Here is a 14,914-nt window from a genome sequence, read left to right as displayed (position 1 = left end):
CACAAGTCGCAAGGAACATGGAGCCGGGTAACTATGCACACACAGGCAAAACTCCTGACAATCGCACACACACACACAATCCCAACATAGCCAATCTCCAACTATACATGCTGTTTCAAACCGAAGAGCTGAAAGCAGGGTCATTATTGAATACCTTCTGGAGAGACCTGTCTTTGGACAACAAATGCACGTTTAAGGTGACACAGCCATTTGTTTGTGAACACTGACGTCTCCTTAGAGAACATGTACATAACACCAGCCCCACCTTCAGATTGCATTCTGTGGCACAAATCTGACCTAGATAAAGCAATGGAGGGAGTGGGGTTAATACCTGCATAGTATCACCAAAAAGGTGCATTCTCTCCTGCATGAAAGAGCAAAGGAAAGCAGCCAGTGGGGGTGGTTACACCCCAAATGACCACTTAAAAATGTATTTGGCCAAGTCATAGAGGGCCCCCTCAATGTGTGTCGTCTATTTTTTTTATATTTCGTTTTATATAGTGCTGCAAACTCTGCAGGCATCTAACAGTTGATATCATTATGATTTTATCGACCACGGAAGGATGAAAGGCTGAGTTGGCCCTGCCAGGATTCGAACCTGCACCAGCAGGCTGCACACAGATGTCAGAACTCTGCTTGCTACGCTATTGGACCGGCTATTTCAATTGCAAGAGTTGGAAGGCCCAAATACAGATCCATGTCATCACCCCTTCCCTTTCAGGCTTGCGGTCTACACAGCTCGTGTTCACACGTGACAACTGGCTTGCTGTGTTGTGCGCATGCTGCTGGGGTGCTAGGGAGTGTCTGTGCTCACACTGTGGATGAAATATTCAAGCTCAGGAACAACTCAGTTTTTTTCTTCTGGGTTTAGTACACAATTGTACCAAAATCAATGCTGTAAAGCATGGCAATAAGCAGTATAGAAAACAGACTATATTAGTTATATTTTAAATCCATGGCCTGTGCACACCACCTTTGTAAGTGTAAGTATTGGAAAGAGAACATTAACTCATTGTCCGGTGACAAAGCAATGTTGACAGTGGGTACTGAAGTCTTTTGAGGCAGTACCTCTGAATGCAGAGGTATTTTGTGGTGGCATGTGGAGGGAGCAAATTTAAAGGTTTTTCTTTAAATGTGATGGTGTCCTATGATGTCGGTGGCCTCCCAGTCTGCCCATACTGCAATTGTGTAAAGTGCAAGGGGTTGGAGGCTGCATTCTCTTCTAAGATCCAGAGGCAAATTATCCCCATGCAGTTATTAATGTGGCCATCATTCTCCAGCCACATCTGCACAGCTCTTGTTCACCTGAAGGACACCTTGCTCTCTCTTAGGCTGTTGCTACTGGGGGTACAGGGATGATTTTGTTCTCACACTATGGATAAAATGTTCAAGCCCAGGGCCAAATCAGTTTTTCATCTGGCTTGATAATGATGTGTGCTAATGCTAGCGCTGTGAAGTATGTTAATAAGCACTAGAAAAACTGTATTGGTTATTGAATGTGCTGCAGAATTGAAAGTACAAATAGCAATAAAGACAAGAAGTACACCTCAAAATGCTGCTTCATTCTCCCACATGCTTACTAAAAATATCTGGAGGGGGTCATAAACTCGCCACACACCCCTCCCAGTTACCCCACATGTACAATCCGGCACCCTGTAGACAGCTTGCAAGGTAGATTCGTCCCTCCGGCAAAACTAGTTGTGCACCCCTGCTCCAAGAGCTTCTCAAAATTCATGTAACCCTAAAATCAACTCGATATTCTTTTTTTAGGCTGGTAGTTCGGGCAAACCCTCTGTTTTCTAGAAGAGTGGTTTGGTTATCAGACGCCATGTTTGAAATTGACATGCTCCATTGGTTGTGGTCTAGCGGGTGTGCTGGTTGGTTAGTAGCAGCCTCATTGGGCAGGTCATGGCCAGGGGAAATGGACGCTTGTTTTTCGTACATTCTCTGCTTTGCGTGGTTTCAGTTCTAGGCGTGGCCTACCGCTGCTGGGAACATTAGTGAGGGCTGGGACGTCTTATACAATATTCCTTAGGGCTGGCGGCACGGCCGGTGGCTTTTCAAGAATTCTAAGCAGTGGCACTTGGTTTTCTCCAAATCTCATCAAGACATGAGTAAAATTGGAAGTTAGTCTTGTGTCTCCAGGTTACTGCTGTATTGTGAGATGAGATTAATGTAAGCTCTTCCTTCATAGCAGCTGTGGCTTTAAACAATATAGCATTACAAACAGGAAGTTCAAATGAGTTAATATTGCTCTAGTTCCCAGCATATGATAGGAAATAGATGTATTCTTATTTACTCCACCCTATTTTTAAATAAGTATTTTTTTTAAACAAAAGGGAGGTACACAGCACATGCTCCCTCTTTCCGCCTTCACTCTGACCGCCAGATGGCGCTCGCCGACTCAGAGGCAGAGAAGAAAACATACAGAAAGCAACAGGGTGGAAGTGTGGTACTAACCAAGACACCAAAGAGAGAGATGGAAACGAGATCAGAGTATGCATCATCTAACTCTACCCTGTCCTGCTGACCTTTGACCCAGGGCTCAAATGGTAGTCCTTTTATGGACCAGCTCCCTGCAGTCTTGGCATTAGCTGCCAGCTTCCAGGCATGGCCAGCCACAGCCACCAAGCGAGAGACAGTTCTATTACAATTGTTTTGAGCCTCTAGCGGTGCAATTGGGATGGAGGCACCACAGTGATCTAATGACAAAAGGCAAAGTTGTTCTGTCTAGCACCGCAAAGTGACAAATAGGAAAGGGTTGGAGCCTGGTAGAGGGTCAAAGTTCATGTTCAACTGCAGGCATAAAACAGTGCTGCACACTTGCTATATCAGCACAGATTGTCCGGTCCAATCATGTTTCCGGGCCAAGGGAAACAGCATGGGTCTAAGGTCAGTGGTTTGCAACCTGGACTATGACACCCATGATCCCTCACCATTCATTAAGTTGGCTAGGGCGGATGGGAATTGTAGTTCAAAACATCTGGAGAGTCAAAGGTTGCAGACTCTTGGTCTAGGCATTGAGCTATCTTAGATGCGATTTTTCTGAAGGTGATACTAGGAGGCTACCAGCCTATCAAAATCTGTGGCGCAAAATCACAATAAACCTGTGTTAGAAGAAGACCAGTATTCATTGTGTGTTCTAGAGCCGTTACTTTCAGTAACACACATTTTACCATCTGATGTCCTCTGCCTGATTGAGATAAGAATTTAGATCTGGTTGCAGGCCTAGTGCTATGAGTTATATTCGTGTTATCGTGCCCTTTGTTATGTGAACATGTACTGGCTCACGTGTGTGTCAGGTGATCCTAGGACTTCCTTTCTGTATATTGACTGCTTTACAAACCAGTTTGGATAATCCCAGTATATTGTTACACAATCCCAGTACATTTCTACTCTGCATAATCCCAGAATACTCACAGACTGACAGTGCAATGACACAGTTCCCATTTGTTTGACCATCCAGTGTGTAATTAGTTTCTCCAAACCTAGTCTATTCCCAGTTTGACAGTCCCAGTCTGCACATTGCTTTTTATTCCCAGTTTGCAAAATCCCACTAAACAGTATATTTTGCGGCCTGCCAGTATACTTCCAGTTTTACAATCCTAGTTTACTCCAAGTTATGCAATTGCAATATATTTGCAGTTTGCACGACCCTATACAAATCTCTAGGGTTGTCTTTGCATTGCAGGCTGGCATGCTCTCACTGATACCGGGAGCCTCCTGTTCTACAATTCTCCAGAAACAAGACGCCATATGACACTAATGGATTCATAGATGCCGCAACCAATTTGACCTCAAATCTAAATTCTTAAGATGTCCAAATGTGTGTACATGATTCATGGTTACAAACATTTTAATGTTAGGGTAGGTTTTGGGGGCCATTAAATGAGCACCAAGCCCAGTGTGCATTATGTACTCAGTTATCAAGCATACAACCCTTTGATCACAGACTTATGTGTCAAATATAAAGATCTGCGGTCATTCATATGTGACAAAACACTTTTCCTGTTTATGCAAAGCAGCTATGAACCCTCATTGATTCTATTTCCCCCGTTCCATTTTGTCAAGGGGGCATTTCAAAAGAGTACAATAGGAGTGCACCAGATTGTAATGTCCATCTTGAAATCATAACCTTCTATCTGAAGAAAGGACTCTAGATTAATGTACTATACACCACGTGCAGCTATTTAGCGTTACTTTCACAATAACGTAATTTTCCTGTTTACGTAATCAGAGGAGAATCATAGTTTCAACATTCCTAGTACAGTCTCACTTTGTACAGCTACAGAATACTCGCACGTTTGCATCCAATTTCAGAATCACACTGTAAACTATGTGTACTGGTGCACAACTCCGGCATACTCGGTTTGAAAAATATCAGTGTTGGCCCAATTTGGCCAATCTGAACATACAACTAGTTTGACAATGTGTGCTTATGCGCCGTTTAGAAATATCCACGTAGACTCCTAATGTGACAGCCCCAGTATATTTGCAGTTTGCCTTATGACACTATTTCCAAATGTTACTATTAGTGTGTTGTGTTATGTTGCTCAGTATGGCAGCATACAGGCACACAGCCCTACGTATCGGCCACTTTATTCCCTAAATATAGGCAAATACTCCCAAATAATAAAGATAGCACCCAGACACCCTGCGCCTTGTGCCCCTGATTCACCCACACAGCTCCATGGATATGTCTGGCCCCCCAGTAGTGCACCTAGCACCACAGGAGGAAACTGCTATTATTTCAGCCTTATCGGAAGTACACCTGTGTCTTCTAATGTGCATGAATAACTAGGTGAAAAGAAATAACTATTACAAACACATTTCCTTTTTACAGTTCAAACATATTTTTACTCGCTTATAAAATCCTCCCACTGGGAATTGGACTTACATTTTTACTCCCTAAAAAATCATTTTACTCCCAACTTTAGAGTAAAATACTCCCCCTTCCAAATCTTATCTGGAGCACGGCATACACAACCCCATCATATCTTTTATGTACAATGACACAATTTCAGCTTTTTTCCTTATTTTATTGTAGGTCTTTTTTTTTTTTCTTTTACTGTTTGAAGCAATGGAGTTCTATCCATCAGTAAGGGGTTCCAGGCACATATCAGATAGTTCCCTGGGGTGTAAGGTTCTTGTAACATGGTGTTTATTCCTGGCGTAGCTCTCCAGCAGGGAATAGTTAACATGTACAGTCATTGGGAAATGGAACAGTCCTATTAGTCAGTTATGGGAGAGACAATGGGCCTCATTACGAGTATGGAGGTAGCCATGCCCTTAATAAGGACATGGTTCCCTCCATGCCGGGTTCCAGGTCCGGGTTCCTTCAATGAGGAATTACCGGGCCCTTCCAACCTTGGAGGACCCGGTAATTCCTCATTGAAAAAACCCATCCCCATTGCGGGACCCTCTAAGGACGTCTGGTCTGACCAGACGTTCTGAGCGGGTCCCGCAAGGGGACCTCGTAATAGGGCATCCCGTAATGAACGGTGCTGGTCTCGTACCGGCACCATTCATTACAGGAGCGCCAGTGTCGTAATGAGGCCCAATGGGTGGGCTCAGGTTGGACTCTGGGCTGGGTGCATCCCGGGGGGCGGGGAGGTTGAATGTCATGGGGTGTGAAGAGGACTTGATTCTATTTCTGAATGTCATGAAAGTGGGAGCGAGTCTGATGCTACCGGGAATGTGGTCCCATGCTCTGTGTGCATAGACCGAGAGTGCTAGTGTCCTGGATCTTTCATGTGTCTCTTTCTGCTGCTCTAGTCTGCCCAGGTCCTGACTTCTGGTGATGCGCTGATCACCAGAGAGGGTGTCCCTGTCTTGTCGGATCAGATAGCAGGAGGGGTGCACGGTGACAGCTTTGTAAATGATGGAGCTGGCTTGGAAGGTGAGGCATGCTTGTTGGGGTTGCCAGTAAAGGTGACTGAGTGTGGGCGTTCTGTGGTTGTATTGAGGCAGACTTTTGATGTGCGGTCGGGGGCATGGAGGACCCTTCTCGTGGAAGCTGGGGTGGTGGTGGGTAGCCCGGTGAGCAGAGCGTTTACTGCGGTCGGGTGTGAAAGACATGGGCCTGCCTGGCTGAACAGAAGCTGGTGTTTCAATGCCAAATGAGATTATATTTCCAGTATGCATAATTTTATTTATTTATTTGTGTTGTTATAACACCCCTAATACCATACCTGAGTTCGTTTTCTAATTGCTCATCCGGATTCGAACCTCTGTTGCTCTGTGCAGTTTTGCTTCAAGACCAGCACGTTGCCCCTGTGCTATCCTCCATTCACGGCAATTCTAGCTTAATCCCAGTTGGACAACCCCAGTATCCATCCAATTGGCAAAATCCTAGTCTATTCGCATTTATACAATTCCTGGAGTAGTCCCCCCAGTAAATTTCCATTTTCGCAAACCCAGTTTACTCGCACTTATATACACACCCCCCAGATGGAAGTAGAGGGCCAGTGTGGCAGCACCAGTAGTCTGCATTGAGTGCCTGGAGACTGCCTTGGGTGGTAGCGGTGTGCGGTATAGATCAACATAACATAACATTCAAAGATCCTAAACTCGTCCCATTATCATGGAGGGCAGCATCTGATAAGCTGGTATGTGGGAGAGGACGTGTGTGATTTCTGAAAAAGATAAACTGATGTTTGGCGTAAATCAGCCGGTTGGCCTCAGACTTTCGAGCTTTGCTACTGGTTTCTCTACACCTCTCTATGCTTATTATTGGCCATGATTGTTGTCCGTCTTTTTTGTTGTTTGCGCTCCCTGAGGCCTGCGGGCTTGTGGCGCGATGGACTAAGAATTTTGAATAAATAAATATCGCAGAACGAGGATCTGCTGTTTGCAGACACCGCAGGCAAGTTGTCCGAAAATGACAAACTGGGATTTGAGGACACAATGAGTTGCAAGGATGAAACCTGGAGATAACTCACCCGGAGAGACATCCTACACCAGGGATTTAGAGTTTGATGTTTCTGGAGCTGGAGTGCCAGGGATGATTCTGGTTACGCCCATTTACCGGGGGGCCAATGGGAGATAAGATGGGCTTGAGTAGGGGAGGTGACAGGGACTTACTGCCTTACTCCCTACTATTATTCAGTTTCAGTGTTTTTCTTATTTGCTCTTTTATAAGTTTTCCATTTATGTGTTGCTGTTCAGGGGAGCTTTCATATAAATCTGTTCATGTCCCCAACAGCAGGCGTCTGTAACTTCTGTCTCTCCAGATGTTTTGGAGTACAACTCCCATGATCCCCCACCATTGACTACGCTGGCTCGAGTGGATGGGAGTTGTAGTCCAAAACCTTTGGAAAGCCAAAGGCTGCAGACCCCAGCCTTACAGACTTACACGTGTGCGCCTCCTGTTGTCCTGTACATTTGCACTCTGCCGTACTAATGAATCCCGGGAGGATAGCTCAGCGGCAACATGCTCGCCTTGGAAACAAGACGACATGCAGTGATACAGGTTCGATCTCCGGATCCGCGCTTAAAATTCTCTGGGTATTAAGCGTGTTATAAATACACAACTAAGACATATTCAAGTTACAGCGCCTCGATGCCCCTGGGCTGTGTGAGTGCTTTAAAAATTCAAATACAAAAAAAAAAAAAAAAATGAAACACTGCTTACTATGCTCACATTGGCAGGCAGCGTTTACATGGTAGGCAACGTTCAATTGTGCACACTGCGTGCCATGTAAGCACAGCAGGCATTGCATACAGTGGATCCCTATGGAGTCTGCCTGCTTTATGCTGGCGCATAAACCGTTGGGCTCAATAGAGAGCCCTGGCATTTGCGCTGGCATGCATGCCGGTACAAATTCTGGGGCATTTGTGTGGCCGAGAGGAAGGGAGGCTGCAGAAATGCATGTTGCGTTCCGCCCTTCCTCCCCGCCATACAAATGAATGAAAATGAGCCACACCGTAAAGAACATGCGCAAAAGGCTTGCGAAAGCCTTTTGCGCATTTTCTTTGCGGTTTAGGCCATAATGTTGCGCAGAGCAAAGTCAGGCGGTACTTGCAAATGCCACTTGATTTTACCGTTACAGCCACACACATGAAAAGGGTAAAAATTGAACATAAAGTTATTGTACTTCAAACTTGCCAAATCCCTTTCCAATTAACCGCTTGTACTTGAAATAATAGGGGCAAATTATTGGCTGCTGTTGGCCACATCAAGATACAAAAAAGAAAGGAACTAAAGACAAGAGGGCGAGGAGCTCATCATCAAACATGCAGTGCATTAAAAGAAGCTCCCAAAGCTTATCCAGACTTCCTTTCATTCTGGACTGCCCCCCTTTTTTGGCAGTAATGTTAATTCTAAAGTTTTGAGCTGGATCTACTTAACTTCTCAAGACCTTCCTTTTCTCTTCTTCCTTCGCTCTCCCCCTCCCCTGCTAATGTCCCCATCTGCCTCTTGACTGGCTGCCTGGTTCCTTCTGAGTCTTACAGGGCACTAGGCCCCCCTTAGTCCAGTCTGCCCTTGCACCTGGTCTCCTCTGGCCCCACTCAACCTGCACTTGCTATTCCTGGCCCCTCCCCCCACACTACCCTGGCTGGACCTGCACCCTTGTAGCGCTTCCAGCCCCCTACCTGGCACTTAGCTCATGGACCATCCTTCCCTGCACTCTCTGCTTTCCCTGGCTCTGTCCACCTGGCCACCCCTGACACTTGCTTTATATCGTGGGCCCTTCCGTCCTGAGTGGCTCCCCCCCCCTGCCCTCCGCTCCCCTCTGCACTTCTCTTACTGCACTTGCACGATCTGAATGTCACAAGGCCTAGTAGGATCGTTTTTATGTTGTCCTCCCTGTTCCCCCACCGTCTTGTCTTGTTGCACCTCGAAACACATTGTGTATAGGTGCATTATAAATACAATTAAAAAAATAAAAATATAAAGCCCAAGTTGCTAGTCTCATTTTATGTTTCTTTCTCCAAGCCTTTGGAATCTGCCATTTGTGCACCTGACAAAGCTTAGTAAATACACAGCAATGGCTCAGGCAGAAGTGTACGCCCTACTGGGGGCGAGTATGAGTGAGCGAACCATAGGAGAGCTCCTTTTCTATTTCTCCCTGAAAGTCTGGTGACTAACAGAAGGCTGCAGGCTTTTCTGAAGACAATAATGTGTATATTTCTTTGTTCTTTAGCAGGTAAGTCCTTGCATTATCATGTACAAAGGCAGGTGGATGGATGGCAGATCTTCTTAAGTGCTAAGGGCGAGTATGTTCGTCCTGAATTCCCATTAGGAATCATTGTAGGCTCCGCCCACTCCTGCAACCATTTCATTAGGATATGAGAAGCAGGAGCCGGATGTGCCTTGGAAATGCTCCCTATGTGCTTATCTGTAATTGTAATTGGTTATTTAGAACACACTTAATACCCAAAGGTTTCTAAGCACGGGTTTGGGTATCAAACTTGCTTTGCTCCGTTGTCTTGCTTCCAAGGCGAGCACGTTGCCCCTGAGCTATCCTCCCGAGACTGTAAGCATTTTGATCTGACACATGCAGCAGAGGTTGTGTCAAACTAGGAAAGCACTGGATGATGCTAGCAAGAATCAGTGCCTGGGAGCGATGGTGATGAGAGTGGCAGGGCACTATGCTGACACCAGGCAGCAATCATTCAATTTCCATGTCACATGCACACTTACATCAGACATTATGACTCATGAGGCATTTAATCTTGTGTTTACATCAGCGGGCAATCAGATAGGACAATAGACAGTGTGTGCTACAGGCTGCAGAGCAATGCAAATGAGGCAGGAGTACTGCAATATGCCCTGGAGAAGCTCCTCCACTGTGAGGGGCCAGTGCTGCATGCCTCCTTCTACCGCTTAAAAAGGACAGCCTCATCTCCCCGGCCCCTCTCCTACCTGTACCAGTTGTAAAATGATTCAAAGCACTTTTGTATCTCGCTTACTCCAAGACAGAACCTCCTTTCCTCCAAGCAAAATTGAAATATGACTTGCCTCCCAGAATCCTCTGAGCTCTTCACTGTCCGCTCCCTCAAGAAGCCTTTGTAATTCTCGCCTCTGGACCCTGTAACCTGCTCCCACTCCAGATCAGAACCACCACTGGTCATCTGAGCTTCAGATGAGCCATTAAGACTTGGCTATTCCAGAAAATCCCACCCTACTGTATTCTTCTGCCAAATAACCACCTGCGGGGCGTAGGCTGCCGCGTCATCAGGGTGCCTGCCAGATGCGAAACTGACTACTTTTCAAGGGGATGGAATGTATCAAAGGAAGGCTCATAACGAGACGTCTGCGCCATTTCCACCACACTGAGGACAAGCTGAGGGTCTTGGCAGAGAACACAGTGAGGTGGGTCTGTATTTAGAGCCCCTTGGGAGACCAAAGCTGCTGCCGCAGGGATCAAATAGGAGATCCACATTAAGTTCTTAGGTTAGTGTCATAGGTTGCTAGCAGAGAGACAAGGATGTGTGGATTACTGTGGGAAGGGTATCGGGGATAGAGTTATTTTAGATGCAGAGGATAATGGAAAGTTAATGATGCTACACTTGTCATGGTTGAGCAGCTGATAGACCAAAAAACCCACCGGGTGCGCCCTACCGAGAATTCAATGCTTCCCTTATCCCATATGGTGCATTGTAACACAATGAAGGGGACATTTGATGTTTTTAGAACACACGGTCACACGGAATCATCTCAGCAGAAGAACTCAACTTTCCCAAGTTTTCTAGCTTTCCTTGGATAAGGTGTGTAAGCACTGGCCTATCTAATAGGGATAAACTAAAGAAGAGTCCTGACGCACCACCTCTATCATCTACAATGACCTACACAGCCTTCTGTTAAAAGCAATGTCAACACCCTTTGCATTCAAAGGGAGATTCCTCTTCCTTTATTTTCCTACCCTCTAAGTATCCAAAACTGAGAGAAAAGGTATTTCCAAAAAAGACCATCCCCTTAAATGTGGGATATTCACTCTCTGGAAGGCTGACCGGTTTCTGAAATCTCAGGTCCAGTGTACTCAGGAGACCCCCGGCCGGCCCATAGAGCCGAGGTTTGCTCCGAAGTACTTTAAGACGAGATAGCTGCACCTTGAGATAGATGAGGGTGCAGATTTATTACTCCAACACCAATCAATAAGGACAACACAATGGTTTGGCAAAGGGAGTCCGTTTAATGACAAGTACAACAAACGGGGAGTCATGGCAATCAGCAGTGATGCAATAGTCCGTCTCACTTCAACTCCAACAAACTTCATACAGGCAGTGACATTTATACTCAAAACCTGTCATAATGACGTGTTACACTTAAAAGTTAACATGCAATTCTATTGGCTAGGAAAAGGTAACTTTAATATAGGTACTATATCTGTATGTGGTAACGGAGTGAGGGGATGGGTAAATACTGTCAGGTGGGCGTCTAAACCCTTCCTTCAAAAATGACTGCTGTAGACGTCACTAAAAGTACGACGTCCCATTGGTTCTACAAACTATAGGACCCTAGATTATTTGGTCAATTGTGATTGGGTTGGCACCAACCCCATGCATAACTTTCCACTTTACTTAGCAGCACTCAGAATGGTCAGCCAGGTGCAGGGTGCCCCTTCAGCTACCTGGCCTTCCTCCAATTAAGGTTACAATCAATCATCACTTCAACAACTATGTGTCAATTATGTTACTGTGGTTGGCCTCGAAACTGCATCTTCTGTCTGGGAAAGTTCTGATATCTCTTGCTGGGCGGATGCGAAGCGTAGGTGTGAACTTGTGCTTCTCCTCGCTCGGATGGTCACGTGATGCAGACACTGTGAATTTGCGTAGTTTCTCTCAATTTGTGTATTTAATTCTTATTCGGCTTGCCACCTGCCTACGCTTCCTTATCTTGACCTTTCCAAGACAGGATATTCTGTTCTTTACTTTCAATTAGAGGTAGCTACTGTTCGTTCCTTCTATTGGTATTACCTTGGCTCTCCTGGCACAAGTTGCATCTGCTGAGTTTTGATTCAGCCATCACTTCTCATTTTGCTAGAATATGAATCTTGTCTTGTTTGGCCTCTGGTAACCTGAGTTCCTTCTGCTTTTCTTGCAAAGTGGAATCGCACTTATAATAATGTGCTTCATTTTGAGGTAGATTATGTATAATGGCGCTTTCTGCGCTATTCTTCTACTTAGCATAGCAAGCTGCACTGTTTTCTTAGCTTTCTTGCGAATCCAAGCATATGTACAGGCGTAAACTGATCGACTGTATTAATTTTGCTTACAGATTAACTCTCTTACGCTTTGATAGATTTCTATCACTTTAAGCTCACAATCTCTTTTCTCAGGGCATTTTGTCTCTTTGTGTCATTCTTGGTTCGTCATTTGTTCTATCTGTGAGCCCGTCCTGTCACCATTCGTCTTCCATTAATGCCTTTTTGGTTTCTTCCGGGACGGTACTTAGGCAATCTTCATTTCGTCTCATTTGTTGGTAGGGTTTTTCTCAATGGATAACTTACTGTCCATGGTTGTCTGGGTATTGGTACTTCAATAGGTGCTGCTCTTCTGATGAGTACTGGGCAGAGCCCTACTGCAGCTCTCTGCTGGTTTATTTGTTCATCATACGTCACATATTTTGGTGTGAACGTTCCTGGTACTTCAAAATGGGCGATGGGAGTGAAGGCTTTATTTGGGACCTCCTCTACACTCCCCCCTCTAGGCGATTCATCGAACACTTTTACCTCCTTTTTTGGATGCAATTCACTTGATTCTTCTATATCTATCTTCCCTACATCGCCTGGGTTCATTCCTTCTTCATCTTCTGGATCTATACATGATGGTTTGAAAAAGTGTCTCTTCGGAGTCCATATCTTTATTACTCCCTTCAGGTTTCCTGCTGTTCTTACATGTTCGTCTTTATTCCATGTCATGAGTTGACATTGTCGATTTGGGCTACAGTAAACCTATCTTCTCACATAATTTCTGTGCTTCCTGGGATAGAGAAACATTGTACCTCCTGGCGCGTGCCTGCTGGCCTTCACAAAGTCTCGTATTTATTCATCAGTGGGGCCTTTGGGCTTCCATCCTGGCTTGACGTCAATTATGATCTTCATCCCTATGGCTTTCTTCGCAGTTTTCTGGCAGTGCGGGATTACTATCTGAATAACATAAAATCCTAGTAATATCATCACTAGCAGGGCTTCTAGGAACTTGAATATGTCTGCCATCCATTGTGGGACCCAAGAAAATAGTGATCCAAACCAGCTGTCATCATCAACTTCGTCAGTTTCGTCAATCGACTGGTTCTGTAGCTTCGTCAGCATACCTATGGTTCTGTTATAAAGTTCAATTTTCCTCATTGTGAGAAGGTATAAATGTGCAACATGATTCTCCTATCTTTGCACAAACTCCTCCATCCATAGCTGTGATCATGTCAAGGACATATCTATTCTGGAGAGTCATCAGTCGGATGGCTCTTAGCTCTTCCTTGATTGCACTGAATCCTTTTATGGTTGTGTTGATGGTCTGTAGTAACTCCCATCTGTTTTTCTGCAACCATTTAGTATTTACTCCAACTTAGATTCTTGGCATAAAAATTGTTGTGAACACTGATGAGGTGAGGCTGAACAGCCTGTGTTCATATGGGATTGCATAAAAAGCTTTTTCTGATTTAGCAGAGAAGTAAATCTCTCTCTTCATCCAAGTTATCAGTTTCCACAGATCTCTTCTTCCTCAGGTGAGCATCTGCTTTTGGGAAACTGTCAATATTCAGGTCACTTTTTGGGATCACTAATGCTGGAATGTGGACATTCACTATTGTGCATATACCTCCTCAGTCTCTTGGCAGTCTGATGTATGCCTTGGATCCGCATGCCCAATAATGATCCATAATTACTGCAGTTCCATGCACCATTCCTGGAGGATCAAAAACTTGTCCACTGATTCTCTCGCATCTTTCTTGTGCCATTATTCCTGAAACAGAATGTTGGGCTTTCTAGAGGCACTATCTGCAAGGGTCCTCCTCTGTCTTCGACCCATGTCAATAGTTTTGCAAGTTTCGGCCATAATGGCTTGCTGCCATTCTGCACAGTGTCAACAGTTTCTTTGAAGAGTCCAGTGATCACCCAGGCTCTGCAAATCACCACTCCTTTTTCTCACCCATCTGGTGAAAGCACTGTTCCCGAAATCTGTATTTGGGCTCTATACTTCCACTTTTCGAGCTTCCTCTGGAGTTTTTCCTTGGCAATTTAGTTTCGGGTTCACTTCCCATCTTATTCCTGCTCCTTTGACTCCAGGCTTCTCGTACCTGATCACATGATTCCTAGTATGCACTCTGTTTCTTGTCTTAATGTCTTGAACATAATCATCTTCGTCGGGAAAGGCTGTTTCAGTTGCCCATATATATGAGGCATCACTACCCATGAACTGGCTTCTGGTCTTTCACATTGCTACGTGTGACAGACAATGTGCTGTCTGGACATCAATTTCTACAGCTACGAAGATCGTAGACTTTCCCATGCTGTATGTTAGGAGTGCGCAAACAAAGCATTCCCCTTCTGAATTTCGTCTTCCAACTTCCTTCATGTGCTGGCACCAAATGTTTTTCCCCAGATGTGCTGTGCTGTCCGGGTAGTCGTTTACTTCATTGTCATCTTCATGCACACTTCTCTTGATTCTTAATGTTTTCCTGTAGTTGGCTATGACTACATCCCTGAATGCATCTGTATGACCTTTTCTTGCTGGAGGATTCTCAGGTATCCTGGTCTATGGTGCAGGCCTCCTCATTTTCACCATTTGAGTGGACAAGAGTCTGGCAGTTCTTTCCCTCTTCTCATATATCTTTCTCATGCTGGTTACAAATGCCCATGCCAACCAGCCTGACACTGGTCCGGTGTATGGTTGTATTGTAAAACTGGTACTTGTCTCTTGCGTTGGAACACATGTGCTTGGTAATACAGTCTCTGCGGTTTTGTTCTTC

The sequence above is a fragment of the Ambystoma mexicanum genome, chromosome 4p (assembly GCF_040938575.1).
Source record: "Ambystoma mexicanum isolate Mex_15411 chromosome 4p, UKY_AmexF1_1, whole genome shotgun sequence".
Classification (NCBI taxonomy): Eukaryota; Metazoa; Chordata; class Amphibia; order Caudata; family Ambystomatidae; genus Ambystoma; species Ambystoma mexicanum.
This window is presented reverse-complemented; position numbering follows the sequence as displayed.